The sequence below is a fragment of the Suricata suricatta genome, chromosome 4 (genome assembly GCF_006229205.1).
Source record: "Suricata suricatta isolate VVHF042 chromosome 4, meerkat_22Aug2017_6uvM2_HiC, whole genome shotgun sequence".
Lineage (NCBI taxonomy): Eukaryota > Metazoa > Chordata > Mammalia > Carnivora > Herpestidae > Suricata > Suricata suricatta.
In genome coordinates this window covers 65,026,267-65,039,333 of record NC_043703.1, presented here as the reverse complement: position 1 = coordinate 65,039,333, position 13,067 = coordinate 65,026,267, and the positions used below count along the sequence as shown (strand labels likewise).

Genomic DNA, 13,067 nt, shown 5'->3' with positions numbered 1-13,067 from the left:
CTTAAGATCACTCATGGACAGTAGCTATTTTTATATACCTTTTGCTTTATGGGTGTTTCTCTTGGAAATAATTAAGGATTTTTGAAGATAACAGTTAATTGGAGCTTAGTGAACTTTAAGAATAATCATAGCTTTTAAATTTTCAAACTAATGCATAAAAATTAAAGTAGGTATATAGGCAAGTATCAAAATCCACCAGCTCAAGATGACAAAACAGCTATTGGTCCAAAATCACTGTTTATATTTTGTGAGCATTATTTAAGTTTGGTTTAGAACTCACAGGAATATTAAAGGTATCATAATTCTGCTGAGGATACAGCAGAAAATCTTACAGCATCCAAAGACAGGAACTGAAATACAGTTAGACTTAAGCCAGCCTTGAAATGGGAGAGGAGAGTCAGTACTAACATTCCTCTCTTTGACCTCCAAGACAACTTTGTAGACTTCTTTCTTTGCTTCTCTCTATGTATCAGCTCAACTTTTTCACTCCTTTCCCTGACTAACTTCACTTTCTTAATCATTGGAACATGGCCCCATTTGGTACCCCACCTGGACTCCAGTTATGCGTTTAATGTAAACATTTTTCATCAGCTGACTATAATCACTGTATATCAAGAGAGTCTGAGTGGCTCAGCCTTGGGTTAGGTGTCTACCTCTGTTATTATCAGTTAAGATTGGGGTGGATGGGAAGGGTGAGGCTGGATATAATCTATAGGCTGCCTCTTTCAGATGCTATAAGTTGAAACATCTTAGGGATGGTAGTATTGCAGAAAATATTACACTAAAGTATCTGTTACTCTTTTAATGGCATTAATAAATATTCTATTAAAGTCATATAATAATCCAGAATATGTAAATTTCTAAGACTAACACTTTTTTTGAAAAATGGCCTGCAATATTCACCACAAGAGAACATCACTGAAATGTTATTATAAAAAGAATGATCCTAATCAAGGAGCCCGTATCACCCTTGGATCATTCATAGTAACAGTATGGCCACATAATTAGAAAAACTTGCATATGTTTAATTCAAAAATTATAGATTAAAATGTCTGTTCAGAAGTTATTTTAAAATGGTAATAATACCCAGAAAATGTACATGACAAATTCAGTGTAGATGGCAATGAGGGTTATGCTTTTTAAATAACCCTGAATTCCTCCAAAAAAACAGAACCATAGGCATTGAAACAATAATTAGAACAACAGATTAACATTTACAACCAAACTAGGTGACAACGTATCCCACTGCACTCCAGAATATGACTGGGCTGAGACACAACACCTACAGGATAACTCATGAGTCAGCAGAGGCTGGGGAGAAACTGGGGGGAAGCAAGACAGCACCTAAAGAAGCTGGTCTACAGACACTCACTGGAAAACCCCAGAGGGCCAAAACCCAGCAGCTAAAATGGAGAAGGTTTTTACACACTAGAGTAGCAGATGATCCCAAGGGTTCCATGGTGAGGCCAGCGGGGGCAGAGCCATGTGGGCCCCATGAGAAATTAACCAACCTGAGTTATTATCTTCCAAGACGACGTCCTGCAATGAGAAATTACTGTGAATAGAATCCAAATTGAGCAACAGAAGGGCAAGAGAGACAAAGAAAAAATCCACATAAAACTGGGGAATACCAGGGCACCTAGGTGGTAGAGTCAGTTAAGTGTCTGACCTTGACTTCAGCCCTACTTGTGACATTGAGCCCTGGGTCAGGCTCTGCACTGAGCATGGAGTCTGCTTGGAATTCATTCTCTCTCTCTCTCTCTCTCTCTCTCAAAATAAATAAAAAATCCTGAGGAAGACAAGCAGAGCTAATAAATCTCAGAAAATAGGCTGTCATATTTTTTTAAATTACGTGAAAGCAAACAAGAGGGATCTCTAGAACCTGAAGAGGGGAAAAAGTTTATTCTAAAAGTTTGGGTAAGTTAATTTCACATAGAATAACTAAGAAGAAGAATACTAGTCCCACAAATTACAATAAGAAAAATGAGAATAAGTAGAAAATACCTCCTCAGACCATGAAAGCAGGACAGAAAAAAGATGAAAAGTTTTTAAGTGAGCCTAAAAGACATTAGAAAATGATACAGGATAGGAAAGAGCAATTTATATCAGAATTTTAAAAATTAGAGAATCTTACACATGGGTGATAGAACGTAGGAAGGAATTGGAAATAAAGGAAAATAATTTTAGAAATGAAGATTAAATTAGAAAAAATAACAAAATGTATAAATTCAACAGCTATTGAAGTCTGTAAGAGAAACATAAAGTAAAAAAAGGAGAAATTACATTTAAAAAATTACTAAAGGGACCAGAAACAATGAGAGTGAAAAGGGCAGAGTAGATTACTGAACATACATGAGTTTCCAAAGAAAACCAAATAAAAGAATAGCAAGATAATAGGACCATAATTCAAAGAGACTCCTGGAATTTGAAAAGAAGAGATTTTTTAAAATATATGTACTTAAAAATCACACCGAATATCTGAGAAAATTACTCAGACAACCATAACTGAGACATATTCTAGTAAAATTAATGAATTTTAAGGAAAAAGAAAAACCATTTCATGAATCTAGATAAAAATACAAATTAACTTACGGGGAAAGAGAATCAAATTGTCATCATAATTTTTGATGAACAAAGTTTCTACCAGAAGAAAACGAAGTAGGATATTTAAGATACTCCAGGAATGAAAATGACAGCCAAACTGGCTTTCATGTATGAAAGATAAAAAGATAAACTCTTACAATCAAAGAATTCAGGGGTTATTATTCCTATTAAGCTTTCCTGAAGAACCTACTGTAGAATAAGTATTAAGCAACCTAAGTGCCTGGAGCGTGTAAACGTAAGGACTCATGATAACCATCAAGTATACATGTATTTAGAGAACTAACCAAATGGTGATTATATGGGAGAGAGTATAGTAGTATATAATGGCTGTATGCTCTGAAAACTGAAAAAAGGAGGAGGACAGTAATTATATTTGTGGTGGCATTATTGATATTTTAATAAAACTGTTACATAATGTATAAAACCAATTAATAATTGTTGATATTCTCATTATTTTATCCTGTGTGCCTGAAAATCAAAATTCTCATCAAATAACGAAATCTGGATATAAAATAGTTTAAGCAAAAGCATTTAGTTTTAAATTCAAATGAGATATTATAAAAGCTAAATTATTATCTCTGCGTGCACACAAACATACACACACACACACACAGATACAGATTCACATATGTACAGTAGTCCCATCTACTGTTTTGCCTAGTAACAATGACAAGTTAGTATCAGAGAGGATACCTGAGTTCCAGACTGTAGTCTTGAAGTATCATTTGCCATGGGAAGAACCTTAGAGAAATGAGTCCAGAACAGTAAATGTTCATGATTTGCCTGCAACATTTGGTGAGACCAAAACCAAGGAAGATAATTGACTACTGTCAAAAGTACTCAGGACCTAACTTGAAAGCAGTCTTATTGGCCAAAGATGGGGCATTTTCAATATCAGTAGGTATAATAACTGCAATGCATCCAAATTCATGGATGTGTTTAAATGTGTAAGTCATAAGAATGATTTTTAAAATGACTTGATTGAATTTAGAAGATAGGGAACCAGCTCATTATGTCGAAAACTGATCAATAAAGGGAAAAAATCTCTCATTGCTTTGTAAGCTATTTATGTTATCCGTTCATTAATGAGGGAGGTCTTCTTTTATATAAATATAAATATATCTGATAAGTGATAGATTTTAGGGCTAGCTTATTAACATTTAGCCTCCCCTGAGAAATTAATAGACCTTAGCACCAAGTGCTGCTAACATCACAGAATGAGAGACAAATAGATAACCAAATGGAGAAAACACTATCACCCATCAAGACTGGCTGACCAAATGAATAAATTAATGAATGAGTAAAATAAAGCTGAATCTGACTGAGACTATATACCCAATATGTTAAACTATGCCATAAGAATTCTTTCATCAAAATTAACCCTGGTGGAAATTCTGTACATTATATTGGTTCCTCCAAAATAATTTATATAGGGAGAAAAGAGATAGAAGGGAATCAGTAGTTTAAAGGAGCTTTAAAATCTCAAAAAATTAATAAAACTGAATTGTTTATAGCTGTAATTATCATTTGGGTAATAAACTTTAAAAAACCCAAAGTGATTATTATAAAAAGTAGATAATGATTTGTTAAAAGTAAGGAGAATAACACAAGACACATGGAGGGTTTCTGGGATACTTGGCAAAAGTCTGTTTCTTCAGCTATGTAGTCATTTTAATGATATTCATTTTAAAGTAATTCATCAATCTATGTTTTATGCATTGTAACTTATCTGTGTTATATTTTACTGAGGAATTTTAATGTTCTCTTAAGGAGAAAGTTATAAAAAACTTTTATTGACATTGAAGACATAAGTAATGTTGAACTATATCATGTTCACAGTAGGAAGATGATATCACAAAGAAGTAATTCCTGTCCATGATAATTCATCACTTTCAAGAAAAACTTGTTTTCAAATATCTTAAATTATTTTCATGGAAATTGATGAGTTTTTCTCTTAAAGTTCCGTAGTTGAATGGACGTTGAAAATAACAAACATAATTTTGAAGATGAATAAGCTATTATAATTTTAAAGGTGTGGTGCTGGCCCAAGCTAAACAGATCACTGTGTCCAAATAAATATCCAGATCCAGATCCCAACACAGAGGGACAGGGCTGTGACAGAACTGTCATTGCAAAAAGAAATATTTAATGCAACAAATTCAGCTAGAGCAATTGGATCCTTTCCTCACTAAAGACACAAAAAGTCACTACTGGGATGGTTGAAAAAGTAAAACTTCAACTGCTATAGAAGAAAATATAGGACAATATCTGTACTGCCAAACTAGGGAAATATTTCTTTAACTAGAAAAACAACAACAAAAACAAAAGATTTAGAGGTTGATGAAATTGACCATCTAAAAACTAGTTTATCTAAAGACACCATTAAAAAGTGAAACCATGTAGAATGACATCAGCAAGATTGTGAACTACAAAGCTTAAGGCCTTCATTCCCTCATAGAAACACTGAATAGACAATATATGGACCAAAGAGCTTGAATAAAACTGTTAACTGCAGTTAAAAAACTGCAGCAACCAAGCAAGTATTCCGGAAGTTAGATATCCCATGGTATTTTGTTTGTCCTTGTGCTGTCTCCTCCCCAGTACAGTATGTCATGCATGGTCAGGAGGAAATCACCGAATTCCCATTTCTTCCCTTGGAATGACAGGAAAAGAATGCAGATTCCTTGCAGCATTTGAGATTGCCTTGTGGCTGCCCAAAAGACTGATTTCTGTCTTACGTGTTTCAGAGCACAGTGGGAATGGGCACACCATTTCAATAGTAGATTAAAGGTTACTGGAAGCAATGGCAGGCAGTATGGCATGCTATTGATGCAGAAGGCATGCAGTCCTGTGGTAAGTTGGGAACATGAGATTATGGGAAAAAATTTGAGAGGATCCTGAGCCTTTAAGTGAGCCAGTTAGTGAAGACCTTCCCTTATGCAAAGTTTATAAAGACTGGAAGACTTTTTTCAAATGCCCAGATTTCAGCAAAAGTTCATAATTTTTACAAAGAACAAGGGAAAATAGTCCTTTCAAGTGAAGAAATAAATCTCCAAAAACTGACCCTAAAGAAATGCAGTCCTCTGACTTACATGATAAGGAATTGTTTTTAGCCCTCTTTAACATGTTGAGTGAGCTAAAGAAAATAAAGAATGACAACAAAATTATGAAAATATTTTATTAGTAAAAGAAGAATATCAGTGAAAAAATATTTAAAAAGAGCCAAGCAAATTTGGGGACTCAAAAAATCCAAAGCTCAACTGAAAAATTCACTAGGGGTGTTTAATTGGAGAGTTGATGAGACAGATGAAAGAGTGAACTTGAAGACAGGTCATTTGAGATTACTAAGTTAGAGAAGCAAAAATAAAAAAGAATGAGACAAGTGAACAGAACCTAAGGGACTTATGATACATCATTAGACAGTCCAATATAGAGATTATGGGAGTGCCAGAAGGGGAAGACAGAAAGGAGCAGAGAACGCATTTAAAGAAATAATGCCTAAAAACTTAGGACAGTTTCATGAAACAAAATTCAAGGAGGATAATCCAAACAGACATACACCAACATACATTGTAATCCAATCAATGAAAGTCAGAGCCAAAGAACGTCTTGGAAGCAGTGTAGGAAAGTCATTTGTCACATATGAAGATGCTTCTCTAAGATTGTCAGCAGTGTTTTTCTGCAGAAACCTTCTACACCAGAGAGCAGTGGGATAATATAGATATTTTAATGACATTAAACAATAATACTATATCCAGGACAAATATATCCAAAACTGAAGGAGAAAGTGAGAATTCCCCCTGCCCAAAAAAACTGAGGGAGTTCATTATTGCTAGACCTAATCAAGAAGAAATGGTAAAAGCAGCCTTTCCACTTGAAACAAAAGGATGCTAGACAATAACTTGAAGACATAAAGAATGTTAAGTTCTCCAATAAAGTTAAATATATGGACAGATAGAAAAACCTATATTATGATGATTTGGGTTCATAACTCCACATTCAATTATTTCATATAAGTAACTATAAATCTTTGCCAACAGGTACACAATATATGAAGATACAGTGATACAACAATGATATAAATCATGGGAGTGGTGGCAGAGATGTCAAGGAGTAGAGCTTTTATATGCAATTTAAGCTGTTCAACATAAAACAGATTGTTATAATTTTAAGATGTCTTATTTGATCCCCATAACTATGAAGAAGATACCTATCAGGGCATCTGGGGGCTCAGTTGGTTATTCATCTGGCTCTTGGTTTTGGCTCAGGTCATGATCTCATGGTTTCTTGAGACTGAGCCCCGCACAGAGCCCACTTGGCATTCTCTCTGCCTTTGTCTCTGCCCCTCCACAGCTCATGTGTGCATTTTCTTAAATAAACACTTAAAAATATATCTATAGAATTTATGCAAAGTAAATTGAAAAGGGGATTAAACCATATCATTAAAAAATTAAATACAAAGAAAGGCAGTATGGGAGCAAATGAGGTGCCAAAATGCTTAAAACAGAGCACAATTTGCAAAATGACAATAGTAATTCTTCCCTATCAGTAACTACTTAAAAGGTTAAGTTTATTAAATATTCTAATCAAAAGACATACACTGATTTACAAAGAAAAATGATGCAGTTAAATACTGTCTACAAGAGATTAATTTTACATCGAAGCACAGATACACAGATATAAGATGAAAGATAGAAATAAGATATTTCATGCAAATAGTAACCAAAACAGAGCAGGGGTAGATATATCAATATAAGACAAATATAGACTTTTAACTCAAAAATTGTTATGAGTCAGAGATAGACAATACAAAAGTATAAAAGGGTCAGTTTACTAAGAATATACAACAGTTATAAGTTTATATGTATCAAACATCAGAGTCCCCAAATATCTAGAACAGAAATTGACAGAACTGAAGGGAGACATGCAAGGTCTATGATAAGAGGGTATTTCAGTATGTCACTTTTGAAAATGGATAGAAAGCCAGACAGAAGGTCAATAAGGAAACAAATGACCAGAACACCACTTACAGATACCAATTGGACCTAAAAAACCTATACAGAATACTCCCTACAACAACTGAATACCAATTTTCTTCAAGTAGACATGCAGCATTTTCCAGGATAAACTATAAGTTAGACCACAAAATAAGTCTTAATATACTTAAAATTGTTAAAATCATACGAACTATTTTTTCCATTCACAGTGGAATAAAACTATAAATAAAGAGCAGAAAGAAAATTTGCAAATCCACAAATATGTGGACATTGAACAACACTCTATTTAACCATGAGGGCAAAGAAGCAATTAGAACAGATCTTGAGACAAATGAAAAGCCAAACACAACATACCAAAACTACGAGATGTGCAAAGCAGAGGTCATGGGGAAATTTATAGTTATAAAAGTTTACATTAAAAAGAGAATGATCTCAAATCAAAACCTAACTTTCTACCTTATAGAATTAGTAAAACAAATTAAACCTTAAGCTGACAGAAAAAAGGAAATAATAAAGATTAGAGCAGAGATTAAAAAAAATAGAAAATGGAAAAATAGAGAAAATCAACAAAAACAAGAGGTGGTTCTTTATAAAGAGCAACAAAATGGACAAACCTTTAGTTGGATTAACCAAGATCAAAAGAGACAAAGCTTAACTAAAATCAGAGATGAAAAAGGGGATATCACATCCTATGTTACTAAGAAGGATTATAGGAGAATACATTGAACAACTGTATGCCAACAAACTGGATTGCCTAGATGAAGTGGAATTCTTAGAAACACATAGTTTATGTGTACTGAATCATGAAGAAATAGAATATCAGAAGAGACCCAAGAATGAGGAAGGAGATTGAATCAAATATCTCCCAACAGAGAAAAGTCTGTGATCAGGTAGCTTCACTGTTGCATTATCCCAAACATTTAGGAATACCACCAGTTCACCGGGTGTTATGTGTAGGTGATGAAACACTAAATTCTGCTCCTGAAATCATTGTTACACTATATGTTAACTAACTTGGATTTAATTTAAAAAAAAAAAATTTAAAAAGTAAAATAAAATATCATTAAAACCCAGTTTACAAGCAGAACACCCTAAGTTAAATTGTGAAATACCTACATAATTAAATCTTAACCAGCCAATAAAAAGCATTGTATATAGAATGTTTGACAAACTTGTCTGATCATTGGAACCTCCTGGGATAATTCAAAAAGAATAGGGCTAACCCTAGACCTACTGAATCAAAATCTCCACGAGGAAAGAATGAATATATATTCTTTCATTAGGTTGGCAGGTGATTTTTATGGTGAGGCAAATGTCTGAAATTCTTTTATAGCAAATGTATGTTTAATGCTGAGAGAATAAAATACTGTCAAATACATACCATTCTTTAACATTTTCATAAAAAATAACAATTAAAAAGAAAGGAAGCTCAAAAAAAGAATACCACTAGATCTTCTCAAAGTTTTTTAAAAAATTAAAATTCAAGAGAAATTAATATCTTCAAACTTACTATATGAGCATGCCAGCATTTCCCTAATACCAAAGCTAGACACAAACATTAAAATACAGACCCAAATCTTTATTAAAAACTGATGTAAAAATCCTCATCAAAATACTAGCAAATCAAATTCAGCATATTAAAAAGGATTATACATATAATCAAGGATATATTCCTAGAATGCAAGGATGGTTCACATAGGAAAACTGATATAAATGTAATACACCACATTAACAGAAGGAAGGAAAAGGAAAAACTTAATGGTCATCTCAAGTGATGCAGAAAAAAGATTTGACCAATTCAAGAGTCTTTCATGATAAAAACCATTAAAGGAGGAAGAGAAGGAAACTAACTCAACATAAAAAAGGCCACATGAAACTTATAGCTAACATGCTTAATGACAAAAAACTGAAAGCCTTTCTTTTAAGATCAAGAGCAAGATACGGATGCCCACTTTAACCACTTCTATGGAACATTGCACTGGAAGTTTTGGTAAGAGTAATTCTATTAAAAAAGGAAAGGCATCAAGGGTGCCTGGGTGGCTCAGTGAGTTAAACATCCGACTTTGGCTTTGGTCATTATCTTGGGGTTCATGAGTTCGAGCCTTGCATACTGACAGTTCAGAGCCTGGAACCTGCTTTGGATTCTGTGTCTTCATTCTCTCTCTCTCTCTCTCTCTCTCTCTCTCTGCTCATACTCTGTCTATCTCAAAAATAAATAAACATTTTAGAAAACAAAGAAAAGACATCAAAATTGGAAAGGAAAAAGTAAAATTATCTGTTTGTATATTACATAACCTTATATGTAGAAAACCCTATATATATTCTACAAAATACCTGTTAATGAACTCAACAGTATTTCAGAATATAGAATCAACACTTGGAAAATCAGAATGAACATTGAAAAATACAAGAAGGAAATTAATAAAACAATTCAATTTATAATCACATCAAAAAGAGTAAAATATTTAGGAATAAACTTAACCAATGAACTAAAAAAAATAAAAAAAAACTTTGTATACTGGAAACTATAAAACACTGGTGATAAAAAATAAAAGAAGAATCAAATAATTGGAGAGACAGCCCATAGCCCAATTTTATGGACTGGAAGACTAATATTGTTAAAATGTCAATATTAATTACAGTCTACAGATTTAACATACTCTCTCTCAAATTTCCAGTGGTACTTATTGGAAAATGGCAAAATCTATACTAATAAGAATATGGAATCTCAGGGAGCCCCAATTAGCCAAAACAATCTTGAGAAAGAACAAAGTCTGAGGTCTCCTACTTCCTGATTTCAAAGCTTATTACAAAGCTCCAGTAATCAAAGAGCATGGTACTAACCTAAACACAGACTAATAGACCAATAGGATAGAATCTCTGGCCCAGAAATGAACCCTTGCATACATGATCAAATAATCTTCAACATGGATTCAGTTGTGCAAAGTACAGTCTTGTCAACAAATCCTGTTGTGAAAACCTGATGTCCATACATGAATGAATGAAGTTGAGCCCCTAATTTTATACCATGTACAAAAATTAACTCAAAATAGATCAGAGATCTAAGTATAAGACCTAAAACTTTAAAACCTTTAGTAGAAGATATAAAGATAAAATTTGATGTTATTGGATTTGGCAATGATTTCTTGGATATGACACCAAAAGCACAGGGGACAAAAGTAAAAATAGATAAATTGGACTTCATCAAATTTAGAATCTTTTGTGCATCGAATTTGGGACACAATCAGTGTAAAAAGGCAACATACAAACGGGAGAAAATATTTGCAAGCCAAATCTATTGAAGGTTTTCTGTTGAGAACATATGAAGAACTACTATAATTCAACAAGCATAATTAATTTTAAAACGGGCATATTAAAGCCATGAGGTATTGCCTCCTACCTCTTAGGGTGCCTACTGTCAAAAACCCAGAAAATGACATATTGTCAAGAATGTGGAGAAACTGGAAGCCTTGCACACTCTTGGTGGGAATATAAAATTGTATAGCCAGTATGGAAAACAGCATGGCAGTTCTTCAAAAATTGGAAATAGAATTATCAAGAATCAGCAGCCCTGATTCTGGTTATATATCTAAAAGAATTGAGGGGCTCCTGGGTGGCTCAGTTGGTTGAACGTTCGACTTTGTCTCAGGTCATGATCTTGTGGTTCATGAGTTCAGGCCCTGCTTCAGATTCTTTGTCTCCCTCTTTCTCTCCTCTTCTCTTTCTCATTCTCTCTCGCTCTCTCTCAAAAATGAAAGTAAACATTAAAAATGTTAAAAGAATCAAAAAAAATATCAAACATACATTTGTGCACTCATATTCATAGTGGCATTATTCAAAATACCCAAGAGGTGGAAACACCCTAAGTGACCATACATAGACGAATGGATAAACAAACTATGCTATGTGCATGCAGTGGAATATTATTCAATTTTTAAAAGGAAGAAAATTGAGACTTGGCTACAACATGGATGTACCCTTGAGGACATTATGCTAAGTGAAATAAGCAAGTCATATAAAAACTACCTGATTCCCTTTATATGAGATATCTAGATTGTCAAATTTACGTAAACAGATAGTAGAATGGTAGTTGCCAGAGGATGTGGGAGAAGCAAGGAGCTGTTTAATGGTAATAGAGCTTCAGTTTTGCAAGATGACGAAGTTCCGTTGATTGCACAACACTCTGAATATACTTACCAATTAAGAATAAGATAGAAATTTCTATGTCACCTGTACTTTGCTACAATTTTAAGAAAACTGAAAAGTTTAGCTACAGACTGTAAAGATGTACTTCTAACACCAATAATTGAAGAAGGTCGATAGCTAGCTTACACAAAAAAACTGCCAATCAATAAGAAACTCATAATGCCATGGAACAGTAGATAAAAATCAAAATCATCTAATTTGCAGATGAGGAAAATGCAGATGACCAATAAACATGTAAAGAAAATAAAAGTGCAGCCTCACTTTTAATCAGGTAAATGGTACAAAATATGCCATTGTATCCAGTTGGTTAAAAATTTATATTTAAAACCCATCCCATTGGTACCAAATATATATTTTTAAATCCACGTTACTAAGGATGTAGAATCTTCTAGTGGGAGTGTAAATTAATGCAAACACTTTGAAATATAATTCACACTACCTTATAGATTTGAATTTGTAAGTTAGATTGACTCCACAATTTCAAGCTTTTGTGTGCACCATGAAGTAATTTTTGCATATGTACACAAGCAGATGTAAATATAAAATGTTCATAGCAACATTGTTTTTGCTGCGGGCAAACTAGAAGCAAACTGTTCACTAACAAAAGAGTGGATAAATGAATGGTATGGTTGTACAATACAGTACTATGCGACAGTGAAATGCTATTTTATAAAAACAAAATTTTGGCCAAAAGAGCTTAATACTTGGATAAGGATAGTACTAAATCTTATTTAGAAATCCATTAGTATATGGTAAAATTTTTAAGATGTGACTCAAGATGGTTAACTTACAGCAGTTGTTGCTTCTAGAGAAGGTTACACGAGTGCTTCAGGTCGATAATTTTTATTTCTTAAAATGGGTGTTGATTATCAATACATTACGAGAGGTCAAGACACTATAGCTTGTCAGCCAAATGTACCAGCCGTCTGTTTTTGTAAATGAAGTTTTATTGAAACCCTGATACTCCATTGTTTTATGCATATATGGTGGCAATGGCAGAGTTGGTTGATTTAATCGGAGACTAATATCCCACAAAATATTTACTGTCAGACTCTTGTAGAAAAAAAATTGGCCCTTGATCAGTACCAATATCTATACCAATATGTCTTTCAGTAGTCCTAACAACAACAAAAATAATAAAGAAATAGTGTGTTATGATTGTTAGTTGATATGTATACACTTTTAACAAAACTGTAGAGGCTCTTGTGGATGAAGAAGAGCAAAAGGTAGTTACTACAGTTGGTTGATTCCCAGTTAATT

The 13,067-nt window shown here is 33.5% G+C and overlaps 1 protein-coding gene across 1 annotated transcript in view; it reads left to right on the top strand.

The window, feature by feature from the left end:
• The window catches only part of NBEA (neurobeachin), a 655,079-nt gene that overhangs the window by 291,117 nt on the left and 350,895 nt on the right, over window positions 1-13,067 (top strand). The gene's annotated exons all lie outside the window — the stretch shown is intronic.